At 48.3% G+C, this 20,162-nt stretch overlaps 1 protein-coding gene across 2 annotated transcripts in view; it reads right to left on the minus strand.

The window, feature by feature from the left end:
• Window positions 1–12,120, minus strand: part of LOC137522971 (sialic acid-binding Ig-like lectin 16) — an 89,896-nt gene extending 77,776 nt beyond the window's left edge. Inside the window, exons 1-2 of one of the 2 annotated variants that reach the window (XM_068243143.1) lie at window positions 12,049–12,120; window positions 185–358 (exon numbers count right to left, since the gene is read on the minus strand). The gene's annotated coding sequence lies outside the window, so the exon portion shown is untranslated. The remainder of the gene's footprint in view (window positions 1–184; window positions 359–12,048) is intronic. The other variant, XM_068243144.1, reaches the window with a different exon arrangement.
• Window positions 12,121–20,162: the final 8,042 nt, after the last annotated feature.

Genomic DNA, 20,162 nt, shown 5'->3' on the forward strand with positions numbered 1-20,162 from the left:
CCGACGACAGCCGCAGGCTAGTAAAACGCGTGCAGGAGAACGGCTCCTGCCCGCTTTGTAGATGTGTTACAGGCCTTAGACTAACATTGCTGCATAAAACGCAGCGTTTCCCGCTCAGCAAGCGTTTCTGCTATGTGTGCCCCCGACTTGAACAATCATCAGGATCATCTCATACTGGCATTACCTGGTATTCCCAGAAAGATAATCCTTTTCAGCTTCCGCCACTGGTGTCCAAGTCTTCTGCTGTGGGGGCCTTACTGTTCATGATGTTTCATTCCACTCTCTTAGAAGCTCTCACTGTACCGATTAAGCTCTTCTGTCTAGTAGATATCTGTGTCATTTTCAGGAAGTTACAGTGCTTCCAAAAGAAAAAGGAGAACTGGAGGTGACTGAAAGAGGTTACGAAAAAAAGTCTCCAAAATAAGAGACAAATGTCGTAACAGCATTGCTAGAAATGAGTGACTTCTCTTAACTATGATATACCTATTGTAAATCTCCTCTTTATTAACACTTCCCATAATTAAACACTTCCCATGATGAAGTTATACAAGCCCTTATCTTTTCCTGTATGTACATACAGCTATCAAATCAGTACATGTACACTTCTGCTTTCCTAAAGTAGGAAATACCATGACTTTACTTAAAGAGACCTGGTAACAAAAAAAAGTTCCCCTGGGGGTAGTCACCTCGGGAGGTGGAAGCCTTATGGTCCCAATGAGGCTTCCCCCTCCCCTGTAGCTGCAGGCAATCCAGCACTGGCTCCCCTGAAGTGTCCCGGAATCCTCCCTCGACAAGCCTGACAAGCACCGATAAGCGCTGATTTACCTTCCCTGGCTCCAGCGGGGGCGCTGTTGCGGCTCTCCGCACGGAGATAGGTGAAAATAGCCGATCTCTGTCAGGTCCGCTCTACTGCGCAGGCGCAGTAGAGTTGCGCCTGCGCAGCAGCGCGGGCTAACAGGGATCGGCTATTTCTGCCTATCAGTGTGCGCCAATATGCCCAGCAGTGTGCGCCAAAATGCACTTTTGACACGAGTTTGAAAAAATGGGCCAAATTTTGAATGAGCAAAATAACTTTTGGGAGATCTACAGTACCTATTTCTTATCTAGTTTCTGTTTATCTTATCTAGTTATCTATTTCTTCTCTATTATCTAGCAGAGGGAGATCAACTGTACCAGTAGCATAATTCCTCTATTGTGATAACGAAAACAGCAGTGGTCCTACGGACAGGAAATTTGCATTATTTTCTGATGAAACAGGAAATTATTTACTGCAATCAACGAATGTGTTTCCCGTCTTTGTTGAGTCAAGGATATTGCAGCAAGTTCTCTAAGCTGTCTGAACTATTCAGTTCTTTTTTTATATGGTAACTAGTAGTAGAAGAGTACAGAGCTCCATATTTTCTCCTTTAACCTGCCTGGCGTTCTATTAAGATCGCCAGGCTGGCGATCGGACGTTTGTTTTTTTAATTAAAAAAAAACTATTTCATGCAGCCAACTGAAAGTTGGCTGCATGAAAGCCCACTAGAGGGCGCTCCTAATCCGCACTTCTGATCGCCTCCGGCAATCAGAAGTAACAATAAGGGCCGCGATCGCCATGGCGACGAGCGGAGTGACGTCATGGACGTCAGCCGACGTCCTGATGTCAGCCGCCTCCGATCCAGCCCTTAGCGCTGGCCGGAACTGTTTGGTCCGGCTGCGCTGGGCTCGGGCGGCTGGGGGGACCCTCTTTCGCCGCTGCACGCGGCGGATCGCCGGGCGGCGATCAGGTAGCACATGCGGCTGGCAAAGTGCCGGCTGCGTGTGCTCATTTTTATTTCATTGAAATCGGCCCAGCAGGGCCTGAGCGGCACCCTCCGGCATCTCTGGACAAGCTCAGCTCGTCCAGAACGCTCAGGAGGTTAAAAAAGTGACTGGCTGTTGGTTGCTGTTTTAGAAATGGATTAAGAAGCAATGAGGCCCTAAGCAAGATAGCAGTACTGTTTTTGCCCACTGCTGATCTCTCTTTTTTTTAGTAAACTCTAGTGGGGGCTAACATCCACCAGATCCCTAGAGACCAGCCCCGTTTCTATGGGTGTGCAAATAGTGCAATCGCCCGGGGCGCCGGATTGAGTGGCAGGAGGGGAGCGCAGCGGCGGGGGAACGGACATAGTGTATTTAGCAGCTTCTAACTCCTTCCTCTCCCAGACGTCAATTGCATTGGTAACAGCGCCTCCCTGTGATGATGTGACCGCATGTTATAACAGGGGGCACTGTTACCAATGTGACAGGAGCCGGGACAAGTAGGAGATAGAGGCTGCAGGGGATCAGTGGCAGAAGGTGAGTTGTAAATACACTATGCCCGCTCCCCCTGCTGCTGTGCCCTCCCTCCTGCCACTCAATCCGGCGCCCTGGGCGATTGCACTATTTGCACGCCCACAAAAACGGGGATGGTCTAGGGACCTTGTGGACTCGGGTCACCTACCTATCTAACCTATACATGGGGCACCTACCTAGCTAACCTATACTGGGTGAACCTACCTATCTAATTTATACTGGAGGCACCTACCTATTTAACATATACTCGGGGCACCTACCTATCTAACCTTTACTGAGGGCACCTACTTATCTAACCTATACTGGGGGAACCTACCTATCTAATTTATACTGGAGGCACCTACCTATCTTACCTGTACTGAGGGCACCTACCTATCTATCCTATACTGGTGACAACTGTAAGGGCTACCCTATAATGGAGGCACCTACCTGTCTAGCCTATCCTGGTGGCAACTATACGGGCTACTCTATACTGGGGGCACCTACCTATCTAACCTATACTCTGGGCACCTACCTACCTATATAACCTAAACTTGGGGCACCTACCTAGCTAACCTATGCTGGGTGAACCTACCTATCTAATCTATACTGGGGGCAACTATGCCTGGCTACCTATACTGGGGGATACCTATAGCTGGCTAACAATTATAGGGGGCAACTAGATCTGGCTAATCTATACCACGAGCTCCATGGGGATGGGGGGTGCGATTTTCACACCCTCGTCCTGGGTGTTATTTAGCCTAGAAACTGCCCTGCCCTAGACTCTCTCCAGGCCCTAGGCAACTGCCTAGGTTTTCCTTGTGGATGATGCGACTCTGGGCTGTTTCTAGTTGTCTCTACAGATTGTAGCAGAGCTGAATTCTTGTGAGCGCTGATAGAAAATGTGAGCCCCGCTCTCCTGACATCACATGATTACTTTATCTTGAATAAACTGTTGACTCATTCACACAATAAAACAAAGGTCTTTCAAACCTCACCATAGAAAGGTTAATTGTCTGCTCATAACACCTGGGGACAGTTGCCTTGTTCTCTGATTCAGGTGATCACTAAGTACTGTATTACTCATATTATTATGCATTTAAAGAGGAACTTCACTGAACACAACTTAAAGGGAAGGTCCAAGCAAAAAAAAAAAAATGAGATTCACTTACCTGGGGTTTCTACCAGCCCCATGCAGCCATTCTGTGCCCTCGTAGTCACTCACTGCTGCTCCAGTCCCCCGCTGGCAGCTTTCTGACCTCGGAGGTCAGGGCCAAATTGCGTACATTTTTACACATTCCCGCTAGTGCAGGAACATTAACACCTACATTTTTACGCGTTAGTGGTGAAACGCGTAAATTTTTGTTCCTGCACTAGCTGGAATGTGTAAAAATGTATGCAATGTGGCCCTGACCTCCGAGGTCAGAAAGCTGCCAGCGGGGGACTGGAGCAGCAGTGAGTGACTACAAGGGCACAGGATGGCTACATGGGGCTGGTAGAAGCCCCAGGTAAGTGAATCTCCTTTTTTTTTTTGCTTGAACCTTCCCTTTAAAGGGACACTGTAGGGGGGTCAGGGGAAAATGAGTTGAAGTTACCTGGGGCTTGTAATGGTCCCCCACAGACATCCTGTGCCTGCGCAGCCACTCCCCAATGCTCCAGCCCCGCCTCAGGTTCACTTCCGGAATTTCAGACTTTAAAGTCTGAAAACCACTGCGCCTGCATTGCCGTGTCCTCACTCCCGCTGATGGCACCAGGAGCATACTGCAGAAGCCCAGTATGGTCTGTGCCTGCGCCATGCACTCCTGGTGACATCAGGGGAAGCGAGGACACGGCAACGCAGGCGCAGTGGTTTTCAGCCTTCAACCTCTTGACGACCAGCTAACGCCGATTGGCGTAAACTGGTCGTCTCTCCGGCAAAATGTAAACACGCAGGGAAGAAATTCCCGCTGTTTACATCTTACAGCGCTGCTGCGCAGCAGTGCCGTAGGGCAGATCGGCGATCCCCGGCCTCTGATTGGCAGGGGATCGCCGGCATCTGATAGGCGGAAGCCTATCCTTCAATGCGCAGGACGGAACTCCGTCCTGCGCATTACGGAGAGAGGGAGGGAGGGAGGTAAGGAGGCAGAGGGCGGAAATGGCTGCGGAGGGGGGCTTTGAGGAGCCCCCCCACAAAACGCAGATGACTGGCGGCGATCAGACCCCCCCGGCAGGACATCCCCCTAGTGGGGAAAAAAGGGGGGAAGTCTGATCTCCCTGGCATAATACTGATCTGTGCTGTGGGCTGGAGAGCCCACGCAGCACAGATCAGGCAAATCACCCTTGGTCGGCAAGTGGTTAAAGTCTGAAATTCCAGAAGTGAACCGGAGGCGGGGCCAGAGCATCGGTGAGTGGCTGTGCAGGCACAGGATGTCTGCGGGGGACCATTAGAATCCCCGAGTAACTTCAACTCATTTTCCCCCGGCCCCCCTACAGTATCCCTTTAACCACTTGCCGACCGCCTACTTCATATTGGCGGCGGCAAAGTGGCAGCCCCAGGACCACGTAACGCAGATTGGCGTCAGGTCCTGGGGCACTCTCTGGCCGGGGATCGCGCGCTGGGATGCGCGCGCATCCACCGGCAATAGGCTCCGCCCACCCGCGACGTCAACCCGCCGGCCAATCGGAAGCGCCGGCGGGTTGTTAACCCCGCGATCGCCGCTACAAAGTGTATAATACACTTTGTAATGTATACAAAGTGTATTATACAGGCTGCCTCCTGCCCTGGTGGTCCCAGTGTCCGAGGGACCACCAGGGCAGGCTGCAGCCACCCTAGTCTGCACCCAAACACACTGATCTGCCCCCCCTGCCCCCTGATCGCCCACAGTACCCCTCAGCCCCCCCCCTGCCCACCCCCCAGACCACCATTTGCACACAATCACCCCCCTAATCACCCATCAATCACTCCCTGTCACTATCTGTCAACGCTATTTTTTTTTTTAGTCCCTAAACTGCCCCCTGCTCCCTCCTGATCACCCCCCCACCCCTCAGATTCTCCCCAGACCCCCCCAGACCCTCCCCCCCCCTGCGTACTGTATGCATCTATCCCCCCTGATCAACTGTCAATCACCTGTCAATCACCCGTCAATCACCTGTCAATCACCCGTCAATCACCCCCTGTCACTGCCACCCATCAATCAGCCCCTAACCTGCCCCTTGCGGGCAATCTGATCACCCACCCACACCAATAGATCGCCCGCAGATCCGACATCAGATCACCTCCCAAATCCATCGTTTACATCTATTCTCTCCTCTAAACACCCACTAATTACCCATCAATCACCCATCAATCACCCCCTATCACCACCTGTCACTGTTACCCATCAGATTAGACCCTTGCGGGCACCCAATCGCCCGCCCACACGCTCAGATTGCCCTCAAACCCCCCCCCTTATCGATTCGCCAGTGCATTATTTACATCCGTTCTTCCCTGTAATAACCCACTGATCACCTGTCAATCACCCCCTGTCACTGCCACCCATCAATCACCCCCTGTCACTGCCACCCATCAATCAGCCCCTAACCTGCCCCTTGCGGGCAATCTGATCACCAACCCACACCAATAGATCGCCCGCAGATCCGACATCAGATCACCTCCCAAATCCATCGTTTACATCTATTCTCTCCTCTAAACACCCACTAATTACCCATCAATCACCCCCTATCACCACCTGTCACTGTTACCCATCAGATTAGACCCTTGCGGGCACCCAATCGCCCGCCCACACACTCAGATTGCCCTCAACCCCCCCCCTTATCGATTCGCCAGTGCATTATTTACATCCGTTCTTCCCTGTAATAACCCACTGATCACCTGTCAATCACCCCCTGTCACTGCCACCCATCAATCACCCCCTGTCACTGCCACCCATCAATCAGCCCCTAACCTGCCCCTTGCGGGCAATCTGATCACCCACCCACACCAATAGATCGCCCGCAGATCCGACATCAGATCACCTCCCAAATCCATCGTTTACATCTATTCTCTCCTCTAAACACCCACTAATTACCCATCAATCACCCCCTATCACCACCTGTCACTGTTACCCATCAGATTAGACCCTTGCGGGCACCCAATCGCCCGCCCACACACTCAGATTGCCCTCAACCCCCCCCCCCCTTATCGATTCGCCAGTGCATTATTTACATCCGTTCTTCCCTGTAATAACCCACTGATCACCTGTCAATCACCCCCTGTCACTGCCACCCATCAATCACCCCCTGTCACTGCCACCCATCAATCAGCCCCTAACCTGCCCCTTGCGGGCAATCTGATCACTCACCCACACCAATAGATCGCCCGCAGATCCGACATCAGATCACCTCCCAAATCCATCGTTTACATCTCTTCCCTCCTCTAAACACCCACTAATTACCCATCAATCACCCCCTATCACCACCTGTCACTGTTACCCATCAGATTAGACCCTAATCTGCCCCTTGCGGGCACCCAATCACCCGCCCACACCTCAGAACGCCCTCAGACCCCAGCCCTGATCACCTCGCTAGTGCATTGCTTGCATCTATTTCCCCCCTCTAATCACACCTTGAGACACCCATAAATCACCTCCTGTCACCCCCTAGCACACCTACCCATCAGATCAGGCCCTAATTTGCCCCGTGTGGGCTCCTGATCACTCGGCCAAACCCTCAGATCCCCCTCAGACCCCCTTCCGATCACCTCCCCAGTGCATTGATTGCATCTATTTTCCCCTCTAACCGCCCCCTGAGACACCCATCAATCACCTCCTGTCACCCCCCTAGCACTCCTATCCATCAGATCAGGCCCAATACATCCTGTCATCTAAGAGGCCACCCTGCTTATGACCGTTTCCACAAAATTTGCCCTCTCATAGACCACCTGTCATCAAAATTTGCAGATGCTTATACCCCTGAACAGTCATTTTGAGAAATTTGGTTTCCAGACTACTCACAGTTTTGGGCCCGTAAAATGCCAGGGCAGTATAGGAACCCCACAAGTGACCCCATTTTAGAAAGAAGACACCCCAAGGTATTCTGTTAGGTGTATGATGAGTTCATAGAAGATTTTATTTTTTGTCACAAGTTAGCGGAAATTGGATTTTTATTGTTTTTTTCACAAAGTGTCATTTTTCACTAACTTGTGACAAAAAATAAAATCTTCTATGAACTCACCATACCCCTAACGGAATACCTTGGGGTGTCGTCTTTCTAAAATGGGGTCACTTGTGGGGTTCCTATACTGCCCTGGCATTTTAGGGGCCCTAAACCGTGGGGAGTAGTCTAGAAAACAAATGCCTCAAAATGACCTGTGAATAGGACGTTGGGCCCCTTAGCGCACCTAGGCTGCAAAAAAGTGTCACACATGTAGTATCGCCATACTCAGGAGAAGTAGTATAATGTGTTTTGTGGTGTATTTTTACACATACCCATGCTGGGTGGGAGAAATCTCTCTGTAAATGGACAATTGTGTGTAAAAAAAATCAAAAATGTGTCATTTACAGAGATATTTCTCCCACCCAGCATGGTTATATGTAAAAATACACCACAAAACACATTATACTACTTCTTCTGAGTACGGCGATACCACATGTGTGACACTTTTTTGCAGCCTAACTGTGCTAAGGGGCCCAAAGTCCAATGAGTACCTTTAGGATTTCACAGGTCATTTTGAGACATTTGGGTTCAAGACGACTACTCACGGTTTAGGGCCCCTAAAATGCCAGGGCAGTATTGGAACCCCACAAATGACCCCATTCTAGAAAGAAGACACCCCAAGGTATTCCGTTAGGAGTATGGTGAGTTCATAGAAGATTTTATTTTTTGTCACAAGTTAGCGGAAATTGATATGTATTGTTTTTTTTTTCACAAAGTGTCATTTTCCGCTAACTTGTGACAAAAAAAAAATCTTCTATGAACTCACCATACCCCTAACGGAATACCTTGGGGTGTCTTCATTCTAAAATGGGGTCACTTGTGGGGTTCCTATACTGCCCTGGCATTTTAGGGGCCCTAAACCGTGAGGAGTAGTCTAGAATCCAAATGCCTCAAAATGACATGTGAATAGGACGTTAGGCCCCTTAGCGCACCTAGGTTGCAAAAAAGTGTCACACATGTGGTATCGCCGTACTCAGAAGAAGTAGTATAATGTGTTTTGAGGTGTATTTTTATACATACCCATGCTGGGCGGGAGAAATCTCTCTGTAAATGGACAATTGTGTGTAAAAAAAATCAAATAATTGTCATTTACAGAGATATTTCTCCCACCTAGCATCTGTATGTGTAAAAATACACCCCAAAACACATTATACTACTTCTCCTGAGTACGGCGGTACCACATGTGTGGCACTTTCTTGCACCCTAAGTGCGCTAAGGGGCCCAAAGTCCAATGAGTACCTTTAGGATTTCACAGGTCATTTTGCGACATTTGGTTTCAAGACTACTCCTCACGGTTTAGGGCCCCTAAAATGCCAGGGCAGTATAGGAACCCCACAAATGACCCCATTTTAGAAAGAAGACACCCCAAGGTATTCCGTTAGGAGTATGGTGAGTTCATAGAAGATTTTATTTTTGTCACAAGTTAGCAGAAAATGACACTTTGTGAAAATAAACAATTAAAATCAATTTCCGCTAACTTGTGACAAAAAAAAAAAATCTTCTATGAACTCACCATCCTCCTAATGGAATACCTTGGGGTGTCTTCCTTCTAAAATGGGGTAATTTGTGGGATTCCTATACTGTCCTGGCATTTTAGGGGCCCTAAACCGTGAGGAGCAGTCTTGAAACGAAATTTCTCAAAATGACCTGTGAAATCCTAAAGGTACTCATTGGACTTTGGGCCCCTTAGCGCAGTTAGGGTGCAAAAAAGTGCCACACATGTGGTATCGCCGTACTCAGGAGAAGTAGTATAATGTGTTTTGGGGTGTATTTTTCCACATACCCATGCTGAGTGGGAGAAATATCTCTATAAATTGACAATTGTGTGTTAAAAAAAGAAAACAATTGTCATTTACGGAGATATTTCTCCCACCCAGCATGGGTATGTGTAAAAATACACCCCAAAACACATTATACTACTTCTCCTGAGTACGGCAATACCACATGTGTGGCACTTTTTTGCAGCCTAACTGCGCTAAGGGGCCCAAAGTCCAATGAGCATCTTTAGGCTTTACAGGGGTGCTTACAATTAGGCACCCCCCAAAATGCCAGGACAGTGAACACACCCCACAAATGACCCCATTTTGGAAAGTAGACACTTCAAGGTATTCAGAGAGGAGCATAGTGAGTCCGTGGCAGATTTCATTTTTTTTTGTCGCAAGTTAGAAGAAATGGAAACTTTTTTTTTTTTTTTTTTTTGTTACAAAGTGTCATTTTCCGCTAACTTGTGACAAAAAATAAAATCTTCTATGAACTCACCATGCCTCTCACTGAATACTTTGGGATGTCTTCTTTCCAAAATGGGGTCATTTGGGGGGTATTTGTACTATCCTGGAATTTTAGCCCCTCATGAAACCTGACAGGTGCGCAGAAAAGTCAGAGATGCTTGAAAATGGGAAAATTCACTTTTTGCACCATAGTTTGTAAACGCTATAACTTTTACCCAATCCAATAAATATACACTGAATGGGTTTTTTTTTATCAAAGACATGTAGCAGAATAACTTTCGCGCTCAAATGTATAGGAAATTTTACTTTATTTGAAAACTGTCAGCACAGAAAGTTAAAAAAGTCATTTTTTTGACAAAATTCATGTCTTTTTTGATGAATATAATAAAAACTAAAACTCGCAGCAGCAATCAAATAGCACCGAAAGAAAGCTGTATTAGTGACAAGAAAAGGAGGTAGAATTCATTTAGGTGGTAGGTTGTATGACTGAGCAATAAACCGTGAAAGCTGCAGTGGTCCGAATGGAAAAAAAGGCTCTGGTCCTTAAGGGGTTTTATGACTGCAGTCCTTAAGTGGTTAAAGGGAATCTAACTGAGAGGGATATGGACGTTTCCTTTTAAACAATACCAGTTGCCTGGCAGTCCGGCTGATTTCTTTGGCTGCAGTAGTGGCTGAATCACTCACCTGAAACAAGCATGCAGCTAATGCAGTCTGACTTCAGCCAGAGCACATGATCTGCATAGTTGTTGAGGGGCTGTGACTAAAAGTAGGGCAGCACGGTGGTGTAGTGGTTAGCGCTCTTGCCTTGCAGCGCTGAGTCCCTGGTTTGAATCCCAGCCAGGTCAACATCTGCAAAGAGTTTGTATGTTCTCCCTGTGTCTGCGTGGGTTTCCTCAGGGCACTCCGGTTTCCTCCCACATCCCAAAAACATACAGATAAGTTAATTGGCTCCCCCCTAAATTGTCCTTAGACTATGATACATGCACTACACGATACACACATAGACATATGACTATGGTAGGGACTAGATTGTGAGCCCCTCTGAGGGACAGTTAGTGACAAGACTATATATACTCTGTACAGCGCTGCGTAATATGTCGGCGCTATATAAATACATAAATAAAAAAAATAAAAGTATTATGCTGGGAATGCATGGGTCGATTCTGAGCCATTTAGACGGCTCAATAGATCATTTCCGACATGTCCGATCTCCCGCCCGATCGTTTCCGCACTTGATTCTGCAGGGAGGACAATGGGAAAAGATAAGAAAAACGAATGGAAGATAAGAGAACCCCCCGCAGAATCGAGTGCGGAAAACTATCGGGCGCGGAATCGAGCGGCAAAATCGACCCGTGTATTCCCAGCATTAGAGACACAGGATCAGCAGGAGAGTCAGGCAACTGGTATTATTTTAAAAGGAAAAATCCATATTCTTCTCAGTTTAGGTTCCCTTTAAAGTGTAACCAAGGCGACATGTGACATGAGATAAACAGGTGTATGTACAGTGCAAATCATAACCAGACTGTTTTACTTTGCTGCCTGAAAGAGTTAATTTCTAGGCATGGATGTGACAGCTTCTGTCTTGGGGGTACCATGTCAGGAATATAGTAAACATCACTTGATAAGCAAATTACAGCCATAAAGGTTTTCCTGGCAGAATACAACTTCTGAGAGCAGGAGGGATAGAAAAAGGTGCAAACAGTTCATGTATTTTCATTTAGGGACACTTAACCACTTCACCTCTAATGTTTTTTTCCCATTAAAGACACTGAACCAAAAAAAAAAAAAAACACGACTTATGATACAATGAATTGTTTATTTATTTATACCATTTTTTTTATATTGCATCATTCTCTAATATTTGCAGTTTACAAACTACACTCTGTATTTCAAATGATGAAACAGAGCAGAGCTAATGACCCTTTGAACTTCCTAGCAGTAAAACCTTAAACAAACAAGAAACAGTGAAAGACAGGTTGAGATAAGTGATTCAGAAAACAGCACTGTAGCCGACCCAAGTTGGGTAGGAGGGTTCACAGAAGCTCGTTTGCATAAATAACAACTGACGTTTCTTAACTCTACCTGTACTGGAAACAATATGAGACTCATATCTGGGCTACTAATGTTCTATGTCTTACCTGTATTAGGTACAGACTAACCAGCAAGCTCATGGTGACCCAGAACTCATTGGAGTGTGTAAGGGACTACAATGGTCCTAAAAGCCCCCTTACTAAGATGTTAAGAAAAACAAAAGTTTGCTTACTTAGAACAGAAAGAATTTGCGATAATTCAGGTTGGAGTGAGCTTGAGATGTCTCCCAGTGCATCACTGCTGAATATATGAATATATATATTACCTGTACTACACATGCAAATCATCATATCATAAGTTTATTTTCACTTCAGATTCCCTTTAAAGAGGAACTCCAGTGAACATTTTACTGTTGGCAGGGGATGTAGCTGCTGCATGGTTTTTGGCAGTTGGAAACCGCTGTAAACAGCTATTTCCCACAAAAGTTCGAACTTTTCTTGTGGGAGGGGTTACTTGTGGGAGGGGTTTCACCACAATATCAGTCATACAGTGCCCCCTGATGGTCTGTTTGTGAAAAGGAATAGATTTCTCATGTAAAAGGGGGTATCAGCTACTGATTGGGATAAAGTTCAATTTTTGGTCGGAGTTTGTCTTTAAACACCAGAGTCAGTAACTCTGTAGCTAAGGAGCTGTGGGCCCTGATGTAAGTTTTACAATGGGGCCTCCTAAGCACTATATACATAACAATTGATACGGCACAACAAAACCAACCACAACAATGGCAACTACAGTGTCAGAGGTGCAAGAAGGGGAGGGGAACAGTTTGTAAATGATTACCACTATTCAAAGTATCTATAGAAGGGATTATTATGAGCACAGGACCAACAGAGAGCTATTACTGTAGTTGAGGGGGGGCCCTGATGCGGTCGCAACCTCTGTATCCCCCCTTGCTACGCCCCTGACCAGAGCAATTTTCACATTTCAGTACTGTGTACATTGATTAGTCAATGGAGGAGAATTATCATTTAGGATTTGTATAGCACTGACATCTTCCACAGCACTGTACAGAGTATATTGTCTCGTCACTTAACTGTCCCTTAGTGAGGCTTACAATTTAGTAGGGGAAGCCAATTATCTGTATGTTTTTGGGATGTGGGAGGAAACTGGAGTGCCTGGAGGAACCCCCCACAGACACAGGGAGAACATAAAAACTCTGTGTAGATAGTGCCCTGGCTGGGAATCAAATCCGGGGACCCAGCACTGCAAGGCAAGTGTGCTAACCACTGCGCCAGGCATTTTATCATAGCCTAAGCTAAACATCATTGGAGGGGTGGGGCTACACACACACACACGGGGCGGACTGACCATTCGGGCACTCGGGCATTGACCGAGAGCCCGTGGTCAGTATGGGGCCCACCCCTGGCCCCCTCTGACCCAGAGGTTTGGGTGCCATGCTGCTTGGTTTGGGCGCTGGCTGTGGTGCCGCCGGGGCCACCCACCCTGCAGAGTTGCGAGCGGAGCTAGTTGGCACAGGCGTGCTCCAGGCTCCAGCACCGCCCCACTCGCTGCTCTCTCTGCCTCTGGGGCGGATTATCAACCAGGCACCTCAAGCATCCGCTTAGGGCCCGATTCAGGGTCTAAAGGGCCCCATCAGGGTTGCCAAATCTCCATAATAAAGTATCCACACTGTCCGTCCTTTTGGGACAGGCGTCTGGCTAAAAAAAGTTAATTGCCGCGATTATAGATCCCCTGCGTACACAGGCTTGTCCCCGAGCAGCTGAGCTAAAAAGATTTCACAGACTTCTTCTGCTGCCCCTCCCGCCCACCAATCAGTAGTGTTGTCCGGATCATGAACGATTCGGATCGATCCGAATCTCTTTTGTGAGTCAAATCATCTAAATCATCAAAATGAGTTATTCGGATCGCAAAAGGGGCGGGGCCAGTAGCGGCACGCCCCCCTCTCAGCGGGCAGGGGGGATCCTGGAAGCTGAGCAGAGAGATGGATCGCTCAGTTGGAGGGGAGCCAGCCTTGCAGGGACAGGTAGATGGGAGAGGGGACATGGGTGCCACTGCCAGATATGTGTAGAGCACACATACTGGCTATAATGTGCTGCTCATTATAGGCTGTCTGTTCCGTAGTTGTGCACAGTGAACAAATTGGAAACTTTTGGCTCAGAAGCACAGCTCAGTAACTTTGTAGACAGCGTGCTGGGCTAGAAGGGCAGGCACTGTGATTGCTGTGCAATATGATCCTCCTGCACTGCTCTAAACAGCTGCACTTCACTTCTGGGAATGCTTTCTTTCACTGTGCGAAGTTTGCATTCAAAGTATACAGATGAACATATAGGTGAAATATATGTAAAGCATATGATTGCAGCATGTGGCTATCAGAATCAGAATAATTTATTTCGCCAGGTACAACGGGGGTTGTACCCGGAATTATTTTTGGCACATACAGGGTCGGTGATGGTACAGCAAAAAACGCAAGCAGTAATGTATGTTACATTTAGTAGTGAGTACACAGTGCATGGAACATAATACTTAGTTACATAGTTACATAGTGGAAGGTCCCGAGGAGACATCCAGAGCTATGTGAGTGGAGCGCTACCTTCTCTGTAGCGCTCAACAGCTCTGCAGCTATTTGGATGCCCCCCAGGATTCCGGGAAAAGAAGCTTCTGCAGAGATACTTGAATCAGATGCCCCCCCAGTCCCACCCTGGGGAAGAAAGAGAGATGTGAGAGAAGATGCAAGAGAAAAGGATGGAAGGTAAAGAGAAAGTGAGGACAGAGCAGAGAGAGGAGAGAGAAGAGAAGGAGAGAGATAGTCCCTGGGCATTGCCGCAGCTGGCTGGTGGCCTGGTAAAATGTCCCAATGGCTGTCGGTGCAGCTGATGTTCAACAATGGGGCTGCAGGCACAGTGGTGGTGGAGTGCAGGACATCGGGTACCCTGGTGACCCTGTGGTGGAAAGGCTCTGGCAGCGGTGTAGGAGAGCATGGGTCCAATGGCTGCTGGGGCAGTGTGTTGCCGGTGTCAGTATCCGGTGGCTGAAGGGGCAGCATGGCTGAGGCTCAACGTGGCTTTGGTCGGCTGTGAGCAGAGAAGCTGCGTGGGTTGTCTTGCTGCTGTGATCGGCGGTTTCTGCAGCAGCTGTCGCCTCCCTCCATGTGTCGTCCTGGTCTCTTTGGCAGCGGCTCAGCAAACAAACATTTCTGCTCTCTGCTCGTCCCTCGTCCCTTCTCTGTCCACTCCCTGCCCTCTGTCCATCTTCTGCCCTTCTCTGTGTGTCAACCCCCCTCTCCTTCTCTGTCCACCGCAGGGAAAGTCCTGTCCTGCTAGTCATTTCACCCCAAATGCTTCCCTAGTAAAATGATCCGAGATTCGAATCAAAGATCCGGATCTTTTCAATGATCCGATTCGAATCATCCGAATCATTGAAAAGATCCGAACTTCCCATCTCTACCAATCAGTAACTCTCTTTCATTTTTGAGCCTCTCTTTGCCAATGAACAAGACAGAGGCAGCCGAGTGAGCTGGACACGCCCCCAAATCTCCTCCAGACACATCTTTGCAAGGAAGCTTGCAGGAGCCAGGATAGTGAGTAGAGATGGGAAGTTCGGATCTTTTCAATGATCCGGATGATTCGAATCGGATCATTGAAGAGATCCGGATCTTTGATCCGAATCTCGGATCATTTTACTACCGGAAGCATTCGGGGGTGAAATGAACAGCAGGACAGGTCTGTGGACAGGAGAAGGGGAGGGAGTGGACACACAGAGAAGGGGAGAAGATGGACAGAGGGCAGGGAGTGGACAGAGAAGGGAGGAGGGACGAGCAGAGAGCAGAAATGTTTGCACGTAATACCCACATGCTGAAGTCATATGCTTTACATATATTTCACCTATATGTTCATCTGTACACTTTGAAAGAAAAGGTCGCACAGTGAAAGAAAGCATTCCCAGAAGATAAGTGCAGCTGTTTAGTGTGAGTGCAGGAGGATTATATTGCCTTTCAATCACAGTGTCTGCAAAGTTACTGAGCTGTGCTGAGCCAAAAGCTTCCAATGTGATCACTGTGCAGCACTACGGAACAGCCAGCCTATAATGGGCAGCACGTTATAGCCAGTATGTGTGCTCTACACATATCTGGCAGTGGCACCCATGTCCCCTCTCTCATCTACCTGTCCCTGGCTCCCATCCAACAGAGCGATCCATCTCTGCTCTGCTTCCAAGACCCCGCTGCCCGCTGAGGGGGCGTGTCGCTCATGGCCCCGCCCCTTTTGCGATCCGAATCACTCATTTTGATGATTCGGATGATCGACTCATAAAATAGATTCGGATCGAAGATCCGAATCATTCATGATCCGGACAACACTAATAGTGAGTGCAGCATGGCTCCAGGAGTTCTCTGTCCTCCTCATAACTGTTCTCCCCCCCCCCCCCCCTAGGAAGCAGGTAACCACCACAAGCACCTAAATCTATGGAAGGGGAGAACCTGCCTGTTCCAGCTGGGGGGAGACACAGCAGGAGAGATAATTTGGCTGCACACTTCGATTTACTTTCAGTTCAGAAGAGAAGTAGAGAGGTGTGACAGGCTGTGTGTGAGGCATGGTGCGCCCTGCTCCTCTGCTCTGCATGCCAAGTAATGACCCTGTGCAGAGCTGTGACAGGCTGTGTGTGAGGCATGGTGTGCCCTGCTCCTCTGCTCTGCATGCCAAGTAATGACCCTGTGCAGAGCTGTGACATGTAATCATCTCATCTCCTGCTGTGTCTCTCTGCACACAGGCAGCTCAGTCAGTTTCCCTTCTATTAGCTGTGTAGGAGCTGGGGTTTGTGTCACTGAACTCAGCTGCGTGTATCTAATCCTATTCTAGCGTGACCAGACGTCCCGGATTGCCCGGGACGCGTCCCGGATTCGGGGTCCGCTGTCCCAGGCTGCATGAGGTCCCGGGAAACGTCCCGCTTTCAGCAGCGGGAGGTGCCGGCCTCGGTACTCTGGCCACTCTATACTCATGAACTGGCAGCGGCGTCTGTAGACGCCGTGCCATTTCATTGCCCGCAGCCCCGCTCCAGCCTAACTGTCTTCCGGTGTTCCGACACCGGCAGGCGAGCAGGGCTACGGCAAGATGGCTGCCGGAGCCCTGTACTGGAGACTATTTGTGTCTCCAGTACAGGGCTCCGGGCGCAATCTTGCCGTAGCCCTGTCAGCGAAGGAAAGAAGATCAGGAGCAAGATGGTAAATGCTTTCTTTTCCAGGTGAAATGTTTGCCCGCATTGAGTTTTTTTTTCCAGGTGAAATGTTTGCCCGCATTGCGTTTTTTTTTCCAGGTGAAATTTTTGCTCGCATTGCGTTTCTTTTCTGGTGAAATGTTTGCCCGCATTGCGTTTCTTTTCTGGTGAAATGTTTGCCCGCTTTGCGTTTCTTTTCTGGTGAAATGTTTGCCCACATTGCGTTTCTTTTCTGGTGAAATATTTGCTTGCATTGCGTTAATTTTCTGGTGAAATTTTTGCCCGCATTGCGTTTCTTTTCTGGTGAAATGTTTGCCCGCATTGCATTTTTTTTTCCAGGTGAAATGTTTGCCCGCTTTGCGTTTCTTTTCTGGTGAAATGTTTGCCCGCATTGCGTTTCTTTTCTGGTGAAATGTTTGCCCGCATTGCGTTTCTTTTCTGGTGAAATGTTTGCCCGCATTGCATTTTTTTTTCCAGGTGAAATGTTTGCCCGCATTGCGTTAATTTTCTGGTGAAATGTTTGCCCGCATTGCGTTTATTTTGTACTGACATGTTGGCCGCATTGCGTTTATTTTGTACTGACATGTTTGCCCGCATTGCGTTTATTTTGTACTGACATGTTGCCCGCATTACATTTATTTTATACTGACATGTTAACCGCATTGCGTTTATTTTGTGCTGACATGTTGCCCATTGCGTTTATTTTCTGGTGTCCGGGGGAACTGTTACTGCATTTATTATTTAATGGTCATAGATGGCTATGTTTGCTGCTTTGTGGTTACGGTATACTATTAGCATCACACAGTTTCTGCACACCCATGATGCAAAGTCTCGTTTGTCCACATCATGGCGTAAACACTGCTTTCTTATGCCTCGCTGTTACATCATTACGTTAGCTCCGCCCATACAATGTCATGGTCACGCCCATTTTTCGCCGCAGCCCCCCCCCCCCAGTCTCCGTCGCTGTGCCCTCCTCAGTCCTCCCCACTTTTTGCTGCGGCGCGCCGCGCCCCCCCCCCCCTCCAGACCCCTTGCGCAGCCTGGCCAATCATTGCCAGGCAGCGCTGAGGGGTGGATCGGGATTCCCTCTGATGTCCCGACGTCGGTGACGTCATCCCGCCCGGTCGCCATGGCGACCGGGGAAGCCCAGCAGGAAATCCCCGTTCTGAACGGGATTTCCTGCTTACTCTGATCGCCGAAGGCGATCGGAGTGGGTAGGGAGATGCCGCTTGTCAGCGGCTATCATGTAGCGAGCCCTGGGCTCGCTACATGATTTAAAACCATTTTTTAAAAAAAAACAACTGCTGCGCTGCCCCTTTGCCGTCAGAATTGGAACAGCAAGGGTGTTAAGTGCTGGACATGACCGATGATGTCACTTCCAGCATTTAAATTCACCACGTGGCTGCTATGCGCTGGTCTGGCTGGTTCCGATCTCCTGCTCGCCGCTGATCTGAGGTGTGTTAGAGGCGGCAGCACGGAGGAGAACGAGGGGAGGGCAGGGGTGTACATATTTACATTCCAGCAGCCTCAGCACGAGAAAAAGGGATTATGTTGAAATCTGTGGCCAATCTGACTGCATTTTGTGGGGAAATCTGCGGCCAATCTGATTGCATTTTGTGGGGAAATCTCCGACCAATCTGACTTCATTTTGTGGGGACATCTGCCGCCAATCTGACTGCATTTTGTGGGGAAATCTGCGGCCAATCTGATTGCATTTTGTGGGGAAATCTGTGGCCAATCTGACTGCATTTTATGGGGAAATCTGCCGCCAATCTGACTGCATTTGTGGGGAAATATGCTGCCAATCTGGTTGCATTTTGTGGAGAATCTGCGGCCAATATGGTTGCACCTTGTGTTAAAATCTGCTATCATTCTAATTGCATTTTGCGGGGATACTGCTGCCAGATTTTTTTTTCCTTTGGGGGGGGGGGGTGTATTTGGGGAGGTCTGCCAGCCCTTCACCATGTGCTCTGGGAAAAAAAACGGTCCTCCATGCCCGCGAAGTTGGACAGCACTGCTGTATGTATTTAGAGAGTTTAGCCTGTCCCTCAATTGTGACTATTCACAAGAAGTAATTTGATCTCTCACCTGTGTCAGCTGACTGCCATGGCTGGTAAGCTAATTGATATACACAGGATGTGAGCAATATGTCTGCTTCCATGAAAGCAGGAAGTAGACACACTGCAGATGTATTGCAGGATTTGTATCAACTGTAACAAAGAAAGGTTTCTCTGTAAAGATTATTATGCTTGTGCTTATCATTTAGAGTAGAGAGGAATTTCTGAGTTGAAGAAAAAAAAATGTTTTCACATTGAACCTCCCATAAGTAAGGTTCGCAACAATGCATGCCATAGGGGGTGCTTGGGTTCATATGCATTATGCGGGGGTGAGGGGCAGAGGGGGTTAAGGGAGGGAGCCCAAATCCGCTACTTTGCTTGGGGCCCCATTTGGCCTTAATCCGGTTCTGACCGTGATTGGTGTGTCCAGAGGGTTTTGAAAGTCCTTGATTGTCTCCTCCATGTCCTTCAGTTTTGCGGCTATTTGTTTCTGTTCCGGGGTTTGGGCATTTTCTGCGATGTCTTTGTAGAGGTCCCTGAAGTGGTGGAGCCAGATGTGGCCATTTTGAATGTGAAGAGGGCTTTTCTTGGGCTTTGTCCCAACATGGTTCCAAGTTTCCCAGAATGAGTTGTCTTGGAGGGAGTCCTCCAGCTGTTGGAGTTTGTGGGAGATATGGTTTTGTTTTTTCTGCTTGAGGGTGTCTTTGTATTGCCTCTGTAGGTGGTCATTGGCTTCCCTTAGGTCCCGGTTATTGGAGTCTCTGTGCTTTTGGTTAGAGGCTGCCCTTAGAGAATTACGTAGAACCTTGCACTCACTGTCAAACCATTTTTGGGACTGTTTATTTGTGGATCTCTTAACCAGTTCCAGATTTCTGCTACGTATATATACGCCCCTGTGTTTACCTCTAGCAGATCAGGGGCGTATATATACGCACTGTTTACTCACCGCCGCCAATCGCGATTCCAGCGCCGTTTCCGCCGCATCCCCGTTCTTCTGTGTTCAGGGCATGAGAATAATCCATTCTCAGCCCTGATCCCCCGATATGAATGGGAGAGAGAGCATCTCTCATTCATAACCCCAAGGAAACTGTTACAAACAGTTTCGTTCCTATCTGCTGTAAACAGCAGACAGTGAGCTAAGTGTAGTGCCATCTAG

The sequence above is a fragment of the Hyperolius riggenbachi genome, chromosome 6 (assembly GCF_040937935.1).
Source record: "Hyperolius riggenbachi isolate aHypRig1 chromosome 6, aHypRig1.pri, whole genome shotgun sequence".
Classification (NCBI taxonomy): Eukaryota; Metazoa; Chordata; class Amphibia; order Anura; family Hyperoliidae; genus Hyperolius; species Hyperolius riggenbachi.